The sequence below is a fragment of the Acinonyx jubatus genome, chromosome D4 (genome assembly GCF_027475565.1).
Source record: "Acinonyx jubatus isolate Ajub_Pintada_27869175 chromosome D4, VMU_Ajub_asm_v1.0, whole genome shotgun sequence".
In the NCBI taxonomy this organism is placed as follows: Eukaryota; Metazoa; Chordata; class Mammalia; order Carnivora; family Felidae; genus Acinonyx; species Acinonyx jubatus.
Window position 1 is genome coordinate 5,073,378 of NC_069391.1, and position 12,841 is coordinate 5,086,218.

The 12,841-nt window shown below is 51.8% G+C and overlaps 1 protein-coding gene across 11 annotated transcripts in view; it reads right to left on the reverse strand.

Moving 5' to 3' along the window:
- The window catches only part of PRRC2B (proline rich coiled-coil 2B), a 90,417-nt gene that overhangs the window by 77,380 nt on the left and 196 nt on the right, over nt 1–12,841 (reverse strand). The window lies entirely within an intron of this gene.

A 12,841-nucleotide genomic window follows, 5' to 3' on the forward strand; every position in this document is an offset into this window, starting at 1 on the left:
TTGAGTCTCTAAGCCACAGTACCTGAATGGTTCCAGGGACCCTGTCATCACTCCTGACCAACTTAAACTCTGTATGGCTCCTTTCTTCATGGGCCATGGGGTCAGTCACTACACACCCAGCTCACACGCACACAGGAATGGGCTGAAGCCTGCAGAAGAGTCTGCTAGAAATCCCTATGCAGTCTGCAGAGTTCCCAGCCAGCCTCACCTTTTGAACATACGGTTAATTTACTGAGAGAAAAAAAAAAAGACAATTTCAATTTACAGCTGGAGACGGACACTCGGGATAGACATGCCACACACAGGCCTCCCTCTCCAGGGTCAAAACTTACCAAGGACTGGGTGCATGGGTGGCTCAGTCTGCTGAGCATCTGACTCTCGATTTCGGCTCAGGTCATGATCTCAGAGTTCAGGAGATCCAGCACAGAGCCTGCTTGGGATTCTCTCCCTCTCCCTTTGCCCCTTCCCCATGAATACTCTTTCAAGTGCTCTCTCTCTCTCAAAATAAATGAACAGTGAAAAAAAAAGAAACAAGAAAAGGAAAAACTTACCACAGACCTGGCAAAAAAAAGAAATACGTAAGACATACACCTTTATTTCAGTTTCTCCTTCCTTTTCTACCTCCCGTTAATGGTAAATTAGCAACTGAGAAGCACTTTGCAAATGCCACCAAAATCCATGTTCTATATTGTAAGGTCTGATTGAGCAGAGAACAGAAACTGAGACGGCATTTGAATTGGATTGTTCTTTCTAACCAGATCAACAAAGCGGTTTCCAACGGCCATGAACAGAGACACATGACTGAATCAGGTGGATTCCTGTGAACCGTCAGGGCCCCAACGCCAGGAGCCGGGGCCCTCGGGATGAGGCTGAACACAATACTGACCCTGGGCGAAGCTGTTGCCGGAAAAGAGCCAGTAATGCGCGAGCTGCCCAGTCCTGGCCCTGACCACCCACAAGCACGCATGTCTGTTACGCTTGTACGCGCCTTCGCAACCAGTACATGTTACTACCCCGCATCCAGTGTAACAAATGCAAATAACACGACAAGTCGATCCAACTCACTAACATGGTGGACGTCCTCCATACCGTTTCTTCTCAGCTCGCACAAACCTAGCAGCGGCCCGTGGTCTTCGAGTTTCAGCCCACCAACGTGGGAAGGTTCCATATTATGCTGTAGCTCACTCTCTTAGTACACTGGGGTCATCTTTCCAAGAAAACACATACAGATCTATCTCATCGTTTGAATGCCTAATTGTATTTCACAGTGTAGCTGCGCCTTTACCCACTGCCCTACAGACAGATACATAAACGACTTCCAGCTGTGTGCTATGACGAATAATGCTACAGCCAACATCGCAGTCCACACACCTATACGCACTCGGGCCAACACTTGCGGACCATCTGACTTTTCCACGGAGCAGGTTTCTAGTTTGCGCCCAAGGAGTTGAGAGGCAGCAGATGAGAGCTGTAACCCGGCCCCGCGCTGCGGACTCCAGACCCTTCCCCAGGTGAACCTCCCGGGAGACAGATGCCCTCTGGCAGGGGCACCCTGAGGGCTGCAGAACGCGCCCCACTTGCAACAAACGAAGACCCCATCTTGCAGCCCTGCTCGAACGGTGGCACTCTCGTGGCTGCACCCTGAGGAGGCAGGGGGGAGGCAGCAGTGGCCTCCTGACAAGCCCCAAAGGAGACTCCCTAGCAACAAGCCATGCCACCCGGAGGTGATGCGCCCTTTAATCCGGCGAGGAAATACTTCACCAGGCTGCCTCAATCACAGTCACAACTGCACAGAGGACCCTGCTAACCACCGCAGAGGTGGGTGTCCTAACTATCACCCCCACGTGGAGGCCACAGGTGAAGGAAGAACAGGCCCAGGTCACTCCGTTCTGTGTTCTGTCACTCAGCAACTCATGTCGACCCAGAGGCGAGCCACACACACTAGGGGCTGTGCTTACGCAGAGATGTTTCATCAACAACTCAGCCCCTGCAAATCCACCTTCCACCTTCTCTTTGAAGAAAATAAATTAACAAACCCAAATATGCTGAAGGCAGGGGCGGGGGGGGGGGGGGGGGGTGGTGGTGCTAAAAGGGCTCAGTTGGTTTAAACGATCTCCAACAAAGCCCAGAGCACTAGAGCCCCGGAACCCACAGGCTATTTATTCCCCAAGCCTCAGACACCACAGGAAACCCAGGATGATTACAGCCACTGGGCCTCCAATCGGGCAAGACCAGGTCTGAAGTAACAAAAAGAAAGAGCCCAAAAATAAGAGCCAAGTGTCCCCAGGGGCTCTCACAGGCGCGCCAAGCCAGTCACAGGTCAAAAGGAACATGTGCGCCCACGGCTGACACACCAACTCCACTCACTTATCATTCGTAACAGGTCTTAGAGCTGTCACCCCCACCGATGGAGCTCTATTCTCACAAATCCCGGGCCCCCTCCCCGCTCCATCGTCTCCGCCACCATCCCCGAACTACCACAGGCCGTGTGTGCTGCTCTCCACCCTAACAAGTTCACACCACAGACCACACGGCCCACCTTGTTCCCCACTCCCCGTGTCAACACCAAATCGCACAACCGCAAGACCTCTGCAGGGCCACAATGGCTCATTAAATCTCCTCTTGCCACTGCTCGGTATGACCGGCACAGCGTCATGACTCACCCGGGTGCAAGGAACTACAAGGGCCTTTTGTTTTATTCCTTAAGAGAACAAGAAAGGACCCCCGTGATAATATATAAATTACATAAATATATATTATAGGAAATATTATCTAAATCTATAACACAGCCAATCATACATTTAACATATACGTTAAATACACAACATATATGGAAACCACGTATAAAGTGTCTTTTATTTACCTTTGTTTATATTAAGATATACCTAGAAGCACCTATCAGCTATTTTCCAGTGGTCACTTCCGATTTAGAATTCATATGCATAAAGCATTCCCATTAGTGGAAAACAAAATTGCTCTCAAGACTGCACTCATCAACTGATCTGAAAAAGGGACGGCGGTCTACGGCCATCCCACCCCGAATGCGCCCTATCTCATCTGAAAGCAGAATAGTGGGCGGGAAGAAGTGACTCACTTTCTACTTTGGGCACTTCTGAAGCGTTTGGGCATTTTTGTAACAAGCCTGTGTCATTACTGATACATTGTTTTTAAGGTCTGGGTAAACTGAGCGATACAGAATCAACACCTTACACTGTTTGAGCTGAGTAGGTGCCGTGGTCACCGCAACACCGTACGACAGGTTTCATCCCCATCTGGCAGGAAACGGAGGCCCGAAGGGATGAATGGCACTTGTTCAAGGTCCTCCAGCAAGTAGATGGAAATGATGGAAATGAACACTCCCGTTTGCCTGATGCCGAGACAGGTCGTAGCCCAGCAAGCGGCAGGGCCTCCCTCGCACCCGTGAACTGCCTGAGTGCACCTATCTTTATTCCTAGCAAGACATTTACCTGCAACAGCACAGGGCGCCAGCAAGTGACCAGATGCCAGTATTTACCTTGAACGAAGACAAGTATGGCAGAAAGTGCTCCGATGCACCTGCCCCTCGGGGAGGCCCCTGCTTAAGGTGTCTGAGCTCCTGGAGGTGAAGACAGGGGCTATCTGATTTGGGTCTAAATCTTCTGCACGTAGCACAGGACTTAGCACACTATTAGAAACAGCCACATCTAGTAAACAAATGAGCCCCAAGTGTATACGCCTGCCTACTCCAAACCCCCAGGCCCTTGACTAGTGCTGTATCCAGGAACCATTAATAGCTACTGTTTACTGCGAGCCTGCTTGCCTCCTGCCTGGTACCTTCTACACACTTTGGTACAGGACCCACTGAATCCCTCCCCCTTCCAGGAGGATGGCATTATTACCCCCCATTTTGCAGACAAGAACAGAGACTCCAAAAGATTAAATAACCTTAAATCACCGGGCTCACAAGTGGATGGACGAACTTGGATATGAAGCCAGTGGACCTCAAAGCCGAGGGCTACTCTCCATCGGGAAAGGGAGCAGAGGAGAGGGCAAGGCATTCCCAACTCTGCCAGCGACTGCTTCCAGTTCAAGCTAACAATAACAGCCCTCAAGGGCAGGAGCAGTATAATCCCAAAGGGTACCTCCCCTGGGCACAAGCACAAATCCTTCCCAACCCCGCCTGATGAAATACCATCCAGGCACTTCCAGGGGCTTCCTTTCTGCAGTCACTTCGCCCAGGAAGTGTGATTTCCTTGAATAGCTAGAAGGGAGAGAGACGTGGGCCCTGAAGCCAAGCGGTTGAGCGGATCTGCCTAAGAGCCATTATCAGGAAATGCAACGGAGAGCTGGCCTCCAAGTAAGTTCCACACCGTAAGAAATGTTAACAGCAACAAAACCACCAAGGGCTGCAAAACGGGAGCCTCAGAAATCTCCAGAGAGGCTAGGCTCCAGTGTGCAAAGGCTGGAAGAAACCATCTGTGCCAAGAGGCTACCTGTGCCTCTCTCCACAACCTCCTTCTGGTTCCCACCCTGACCTTCCCCCCGTGAGGTGCCCAGGGCACCACTCCAGCACCAGAAGACCACAGTGAATACTGCTTCCATAAAAAAAACCCTAAGATTCGACACGGACTACTAGAGCAAGTCCGAAACAGTGACTGCTTTTGATTTGGGAAACCGTGCTCATTCATCCAAAATGACAAGTTAAAGGCTATAGGGTTAGTAAAGTCCACAGTCCAGAAACACCCGCTCTCAGATTTATACTATTATTTACAAATGGGCACGAAGTCGGGTTTAAACTTATTCTTATTTTTGAGAGAGAGAGGGAGAGAGGAAGTGTGAGTGGGGTAGGGGCAGAGAGAAAGAGGCACAGAATCCGAAGCAGGCTCCAGGCTCTGAGCTGTCAGCACAGAGCCCGATGCGGAGCTTGAACCTACGAACCGCGAGATCATAACCTGAGCTGAAGTCGTATGCTTAACCCACTGAGCCTCCCAGGTGCCCCCGACACAAAGTTTTTTGAAGAGGAATTTAGCAGAATTCTTTCCAAAATGCTATTCATCTCGAAGGGTCCACACTACAGAAACACATGCAATTATGTGCAAGTTATACATTTCTCAAGAGAAAACTGGCAGAATTTTACCAAAACTGTGCAATACCCAAAAGTTAGAAACAGCCCCAATGTCCACCAATGGGAAACAGATTAAACCAAGTGTATGCACAAAACATCCTCTGCATTGCTAAAACAGACGACGTAATCCATCTGTACGGACTGTCGTGGCATCCATGTGCACAACTGTTTTCTGGAAGGCATGACAAACTTCTCATGGTGGTTTCTCTACAGAGAGACTGGGGAAGAGCCCTTACACTTTTAATACAGCGTAACTTTCCTAACTGTTTTCTTGAAAAAAGTCAACTGGAAATATCTGAGTCGTGGAATTACTAGCTATTTTTGTTTTTCTTCATACGCTTGTAGATTTTTTAAAAGCTTCAGAAGTATTATTTTAAAAATGTTAGAAGCGTAACACACCGGTACGCATTAATATGAAAACATGCTCTTGATGTGTTTAAGAATGCATGTGGTGGGGGGCGCCTGGGTGGCTCAGTGGGTTAAGCGGCCCGCTCTGGGTTTCGGCTCAGGTCATGATCTCCCGCTGACAGTGCGGAGCCTGCTTGGAATCCTCTGGAGAGCACTCGCACGCTCTCTCTCTGCCCTTCCCCCGCCCTCAAAATAAATAAACTTTAAAAAAAAAAAAAAAAGAGTCGAGTCTGGGAGGATAAACACACTGAGCTGTAAACAGTAGTTACTGCCTGGAAAGGAAAGAGCTTTCATTTTCCCTCATACACTTGCTTTTTCTCTTTCTTAATGAGCGTGTATACTTTTGTAATTAATTTTCTATCAGGGAAAAAAAAATTCCACTTTCTGCCTTAGGACAACGTTTCCACTGTCCCCAGCTATTTCGGAACACTCAGCCCATTCACTCCCCCGGCAGGTCGGCCAGGCAGCACCGCTCCCAGACAGGCCTATGTTTCTGTAGCGCCTGAAACAGAGCAGTTCTTTAAGCTCTGAACTGTATGTAAACAACACCTCCCGAAAAAAGCGCTGGAAGACACAAAGGAGCCGTGGAGAGAGTGGAAAGAGTGCCGGGGATGACCTCCTTTTCCCAGTTGGTCCTGCGGCAACGCATCCCATCCTACACAAAGAGATGATCTCGAAGCCCCGGTGGGAGAAGTCGACTCGCGACTATGAAATAAAATAAGAAGGCGACCCCCCCCCCCCCCCCCCCCCGGCTGGCCACCAGCCACAGCAAAGTACTCGCCTAACAGGTTCCCGTCCAAAGGGCTCTCGCGTCCTGCAAAGCAAGCTGACCGGCAAGTTTTCTACCGTGGCTCACACGGTTCTGATTCCAACTTAGAAACACATTTTTAATACTCCAGGGGGCTTGGCATACTGTTTTCAACAGGTGCCTGGTTCTTTTTAAGAATTTTTTTTTTTCTTAAAGCAATCTCTACACCCAACATGGGGCTCAAACTCACAACCCTGAGATCAAGAATCACATGCTCTTGGTCAGGTGCTGATTTCAAGTCTGCCGTAGTTTCCAGAAGGTCTTCCCTGACCACCCCACACCTAGGCTGGGATGGCCTTGACTCCCACGCACCTCATCTGCAGCTCCACTGCTTCCGCACCTGAGCCCCCTCCCTGTGTCAGACACAGAGCACAGCAAACAGGAAACAGAATGCTGCTTCCTGGCCCCCCCTCCCTCACTCACCCCACTGGGGAAAACGTACCCGTCAATAAACAGCAAAACTGCATTCAAAAGCTGTCATCACTGACAGATGAAGGGGTAAACAAAATGTGATATATAAACAGAATATGGAATACTATTCGGCCACCAAGAGGAACGGAGTTCGAACACCCGCCACAGCCTGGGCAAACCCTGAAAGCGTGAAGTCAGACACAAAGGGCCAATGGTGTATGATTCCTCTCAGAGAGACATAAAGCAGACGGTCGCTGCCAGGGGCTGAGGGACGGGAAGTGAGGAGTCAGTGTTTGACGGCCACAGAGTTTCGGTTTGGGAAGGTGACAACTTTCTGGAGGGGGGTGGCGGTTACACAACACTGTAAATGTACTTAACGCCACTGATCGTACACTTAGAAATGGCTAAAATGACAAACCTTACGTATATTTCACAATAAAATAACTGTTTAAGAAAGTGTATTTAAAGTTGGGAAAAGAACTACGGAGAACAGCAACGGAGAAAAGGAAAGAATCAAGGGAGATGATGACACAATCGGGTTGAGAGGTCCGGAGGCCTCTTTAAGGAAGGGACTCGCTTTCTCCCCACTGGACAAGCTCCCAAGGAACACAAACGTGGCACCAACAGCCATGTGGCCTCAGACTGGTAAATGTTGAAGTCAAGACACTTGGTTCAGACTCAACCCAGTAGATGGATTAAAACCCCAAACTTCACTCATCAGACAGCTTAGCCAGGACTGAAACGGCCAGGTCCGGGACGCCCAGAACTTGGTGGCTCAGGCAGGAAGCCACCTTGGGAGTCAAAAGGGACAAGGGCTAAAGGAGAAAACAGAACTGAAGAAGGAGCCTGCATTCTCTCTGGGCAGGAAATGCCACTTATGGGAAATCATGAGCAACATACACCAAGATTTACATGGGAGGATGTGCCCTAAAATTTTGTTTACGTGAAGGAAAAATGGGTAACAACAACTTAAATGTCTAACAGAATTAAAAAAAATCATGGCAAATCCATATAAAGCAATTACACAGTTACTAAAACGTTTTCCGGGGGCCTAGTTGGCTCAGTCAGTGAAGCGCGTGCAACGCTTGATCTCAGGGTTGTGAGTTCAAGCCCCGTGTCGGGCAGAGAGCTTACTTAAAAAAAAAAATAAAATAAAGTAGGGGCGCCTGGGTGGCTCAGTCAGTTAGGCGTCCGACTCTTGGTTTCGGCTCAGGTCATGATCCCCACGGTTTGTGGGTTCGAGCCCTGCATCAGGCTCTGTGCTGACAGTGTGGAGCCTGCTTGGGATTCTGTCTCTCCCTCTTTCTCTGTTCCTCCCCTACTTGTGCATGCACGCACTCTCTCTCTCTCAAAATAAATAAACTGTAAAAAATTAAAAACATAAAATGAAATAAAATAAAAATATGTTCTCGATAAGTTAAGAAAATATACTCTAACGGTAAGAACTATAAACCATGGGGGCACCTGGGCAGCTCGATCGGTTGAGTGTCTGACTTCGGCTCTGGTCATGATCTCGTGGTTCATGAGTTCGAGCCCCACCTCGAGCTCACGGCTCTCAGTGCAGAGCCTCTGTCCCCCTCTCACGGCCCCTCCCCCATCTGTGCTCTTTCAAAAAATAAATATAAACATTAAAAAAACCAAGAACTGGGGCGCCTGGGTGGCGCAGTCGGTTAAGCGTCCGACTTCAGCCAGGTCACCATCTCGCGGTCCGGGAGTTCGAGCCCCGCGTCAGGCTCTGGGCTGATGGCTCAGAGCCTGGAGCCTGTTTCCGATTCTGTGTCTCCCTCTCTCTCTGCCCCTCCCCCATTCATGCTCTGTCTCTCTCTGTCCCAAAAATAAATAAACGTTGAAAAAAAAAATTAAAAAAAAAAAACAAAAAACCAAGAACTATAAATTGTGAACAGCGTATATAGTATTTTCCTAACTTTGAAAAAACAAATACGTAAGCCAAGGAAAAAAATACACCAGTCTTGTCTGTAGTTCTCTCCACATGGTGAGCTTAGAGGTGTTTTATATTTTTTTATCTTTATTCTTTCAGTATTTCCCTTTTTTTTTCTTTAATAAAGATGTGATTCTTATGAATAGGGAAGAATGTACTCCTAGGGCCTTGCACAACGCCTGGCAAACAGTACACGCTCAAGGAGTAGCTGGTGCAGGACAGTGACTCTTAAAGGCGCTACATACTGCCTCGCCACACCGCCACCGAGAGGAAAGAGGCTGAGAGGGAGAAAGGATCCAGAGCCCGAGCTCCAAAACCAGCTGCAGAGGTGGGAGAAGAACGTGCTCTCAGAGGGAACGTGAAGGGCCGCCAGCAACCCAAGATAGACCTCACTCTGCCCACAGACCGCTCCCGCTACAGGCAGAGAGCTCTACAAACCAGTGCGGCTGCCAGCATCATACAGAAGCAACCCAGCCCTCAGCTCAGGCCACACGGGGCGGGGGACAAAAAACAAAATCAACAAGTACAGCTAACAGCAACACTCAACCCGGACTTCTGGCTCAAGTCACCAGAGCAAGCCTCTCTCCCGGGGCCGAGGCTTCGCACACGCCAGCCACAGACACGATCGGTGACACAGATCCGACAACGGAGCCGGGGTCTTGGAGCTCCCAGGTGAGGCGGCCTGGGCTTTGAAGCCTAAAAGCTTGTCATCCACAATTTCCGTCCACCAGAAAGCTCTCAGTCTTTCTCATCCGTCCTGAGCACCACCAGCTTTATTTCTCCGTCCAAATGACAGACCAAAGGTTCCCAAGTCCACACAAGGCCCAGAAAAAAATGAGACTTTCTTAAGAAACTTGAGCTACGACTTGAAAAGCAGTCTGGTTACCCCTGACCGAACTCGAGATTCAGAGCACAAAGCCCCACAGCTCTCCGCCGGAGACTATTTTTCAAGGGGAGCGCACGGCCTTAAAATCTAGTGTAGACAGGCCCCACTTAAGATCTGCCTGCCCATAACAAGACACATACGCTTGATAGTAGAGAAGCCTCATTATCAAATTTAGAAATACATGTCCTGACCCACCCGGCCTATTCTGGTGTGAAACAGAAACCAACACAGAAATGATCAATCTTAAATGGTAGAATAATGAGACATCCAACCAGCACACAGCCATTAGCAACATGAGTCAGTACTTTGTGCAAGCCAAAAAAAAAAAAAGAAAAAGAATAATCTTTCAAGTACAATAAAATAATCCTTCAGGAGAAAAGAGAACTGAAATTTAAAAGGGGGTGGGGGATGGTGAAGGGGCACAACAAAAATCCCTCCGCAGGGCCCCCAGGCAACCAGTCCGTGCTGGAACTAGTTCTGACTTGCCATTCCTGAAATTCTACTCTCCCAGGGCTTTCTGGCTCTCCCTTCCCCAGGCTCTTTACCCATTTGGGCTTGAAGGAGACTGCAAAGGACCCAGGCCGCTGCAGGCAGGCCCCCACAATGGGCAGAAACATGGCCCCTCCATAAAGCCTTGGGTAACTGAAATTCACAGGTAATCCAAAAGCTTAAGGGGAAGGACAGCCGATTCTTCTCCTTCCCTAAGTAATAGTGCAGGGCCAGACCTGGCCACAATGAAATCCGATAGAAAAGACAGGCCAAGAGGCAGGAAGCTGGGAAAACTAAAGACAGGGCCCCCGCTAAGATGTCTTCAGTCCCGCAGCCAGTGGGCCTGGAGGAGGTTCCAAGGAGGTTTAAAAAAAAAAAAAAAAGAGAACACAACAAAACCAAGATGGTTGGGGGAATGCCAGAATGTACCAAAACAACTGCCCAGGAGACTGCAGAAGCACAGTAAGCCCAAGCAGAGCGTCTCCGGGGCCGTCTACAAACATGCTACAGGTGTGGCCCAGACATAACCTGGGTCTCGGCCCTCACCCACGACCGAGACCGGGGGTCAGTTTCCCTTGCATTAGCCTCAGTCCTCCCTATGGTCTCTAATAAACACCCCAGGGCAGCCTAGCTGTTCTAGGCCGTTCTGTTGCTTCCAGGCCCCGAGTAGTGGCCGTGACACGCAAATACTAGCTAAGGATAGAATCTGGGGTGGGGAAGTCACGGCGCCATCAGCCAGGAGAACAGGAGAAAAAGTTCAGGAGCTGAGAAAGGATGAGAAAAGCGGGAAATCAACAAGAACAAGACACATTCTCGTCACCCTCCCACAGAACGAAGCGGTTTGCTGTACAAACAGAATATGAGGCTCACAAGAGCCCCAACAGATACTCCAGGCAAGGCATAATCATTCCCATTTCACAGATGCAGCAGCCGCGGCTCAGAGACTTGCCGAGGGTAAGCCGATGAAGACCGGAATGCGGGCTCCAGGAGAGACACTTGCCCGAGCAGGCACAGGCTCCCCAAGTGGTCATCTGCCATCCCCAAAGGAAAGCAGTCATCCTCCAAAGTCCCCGGCCTCTGCTTGTTCTCTCACTGTTCTAAGTCTGCCTTAAACAAAGCTGTAAACGTGCCTGGGAGGGGGCAAGCAGCCCAGACCCGACGACACGGACTTACTACCATCAGTTCCTGGGAGCTCCACACGCCACTCTCTCCCATCCTTGTCTCCCCATAGAGGCTGAGCACCGAATGAGCCAAGTGCTCCAGAGACGTTCGGCGCCTTCCATTCCTCTCCGGTCCACGCCTTAGCCCAGCACCTGTGGCATCTGCACCAGCTCCATCAGGTCAGTCAGCCCTACGGGTGGCATCACGGTGGCTAAATTCCATCCTAGGGCTTGACGGCAGTTGCAGAAACTACTGCTAAGCACTAACCTGCGGGCCGGGCCCTTCCAGATCTTTCCCCACCTCCCTAACTCTACAAGGTGGAGGATGCGAAATTTAGGCCAATGACGGCTGTCTGAACCCTAGATTTCTCTGGCAGAAGGATTTGCACCCCGAAGCCTGGGCCTCCCCAGGCCCTCTTTGCACCACACCGCCGTGTACAGAGCGAAAAGGCTCAGTTAGATTCGGAGAAACCACGCTCCGGCTTCATACGGCTGGTTCCAAAAACCAAACTGGATAAATGTATACACAGCCACACAAAATGCACAGAAAATCTTGGGGGGGGGGGGGGGGCGGAGAAAGAAAAACCTCAGGGCCAATTTAACAACCCCGTAAACCAAAGGCTTCTAAAGGCTTCTCCCTGGCAGCCATCGAGCAAATGACACCGTCTGGGGAGCCTCCCCAGCCCCCGTTTCCCCCACTTCCTCCGAGCTACCCATTCCCTCGAAAAACACCTCCTCTTCTCGCGGAAAGGTGGGCTCGGACCTCCCGCGGTATTGAGAGAGGGAGGGAGGAAAGAGAAAACCGCCTTCCAGCTTTGTGTGTGGGCAAATCCACTCCAGAGGCCCCCGGTCTCGACAGCGCTGTTCCTCACTCCGGCGAAAGGGGGGAAAAAGGAAAAAGAAGGAAGGGAAAAAACCCCATCTGGCAGGCCCTGAGGAGCGACATCCTGTTTATTATTAAACACGCTCAGTAGCAGAGCATGGAGTATTTCGAAAATAATCCTGTCGCTGGCGCACCGAAAGGGCGGCCGGCGGCGGCGAGCCCCCTGCCCCCTGCGCGCCCCCGGCCGGCGACTCGGCGAGGGGGAGGGGCACCGCCGCGCCCCCCCCCCCGCCGCCGCCGCCCCCCACACCTCCCGCCCGGGAATGGGGGGAACCCGACCCCGGGACTCCCGGGCGGGGTGGGGCCTCTGCAGGCCGGCCCGGGGGGAGGGGGAGGGGGGCGGGGGGCGCAGGAAGGCCGCCCCGGCTACTTCCAGGCCAGCGGGGCGCTCCGGGCCGCCGGCCCCCGGCGGGCGGGAGGCGGCCCCGGGACGCGGCGACCCCCCCCCCCCACCCCGCCCCGCCGGCCCCGACCCCGCCGCCCGCCCAGGCCGCGCGGCGCCGCACAACAATGGCGAGCTCGGGCCCGGCCGCCCGCCGCCCCCGGGCCGGCCCCGCCCGGCCCCGCGGCCCTCGCCCCGGCCGGCGGGGCCCAGGCGGCGGCGCGCTCGCGGACGGCGGGCGGCGGGCGGGCGGCCGGGCCCGGGCTCGCCGCTGTCAGTCAGCCAGCCAGCCGCCGCCGAGACAAAGCCCCGCCGGGCCGCGCCGCCTCCATCTTAGCGCCCGACCGCCGCCCCGGCCCCCGGCCCCCGTC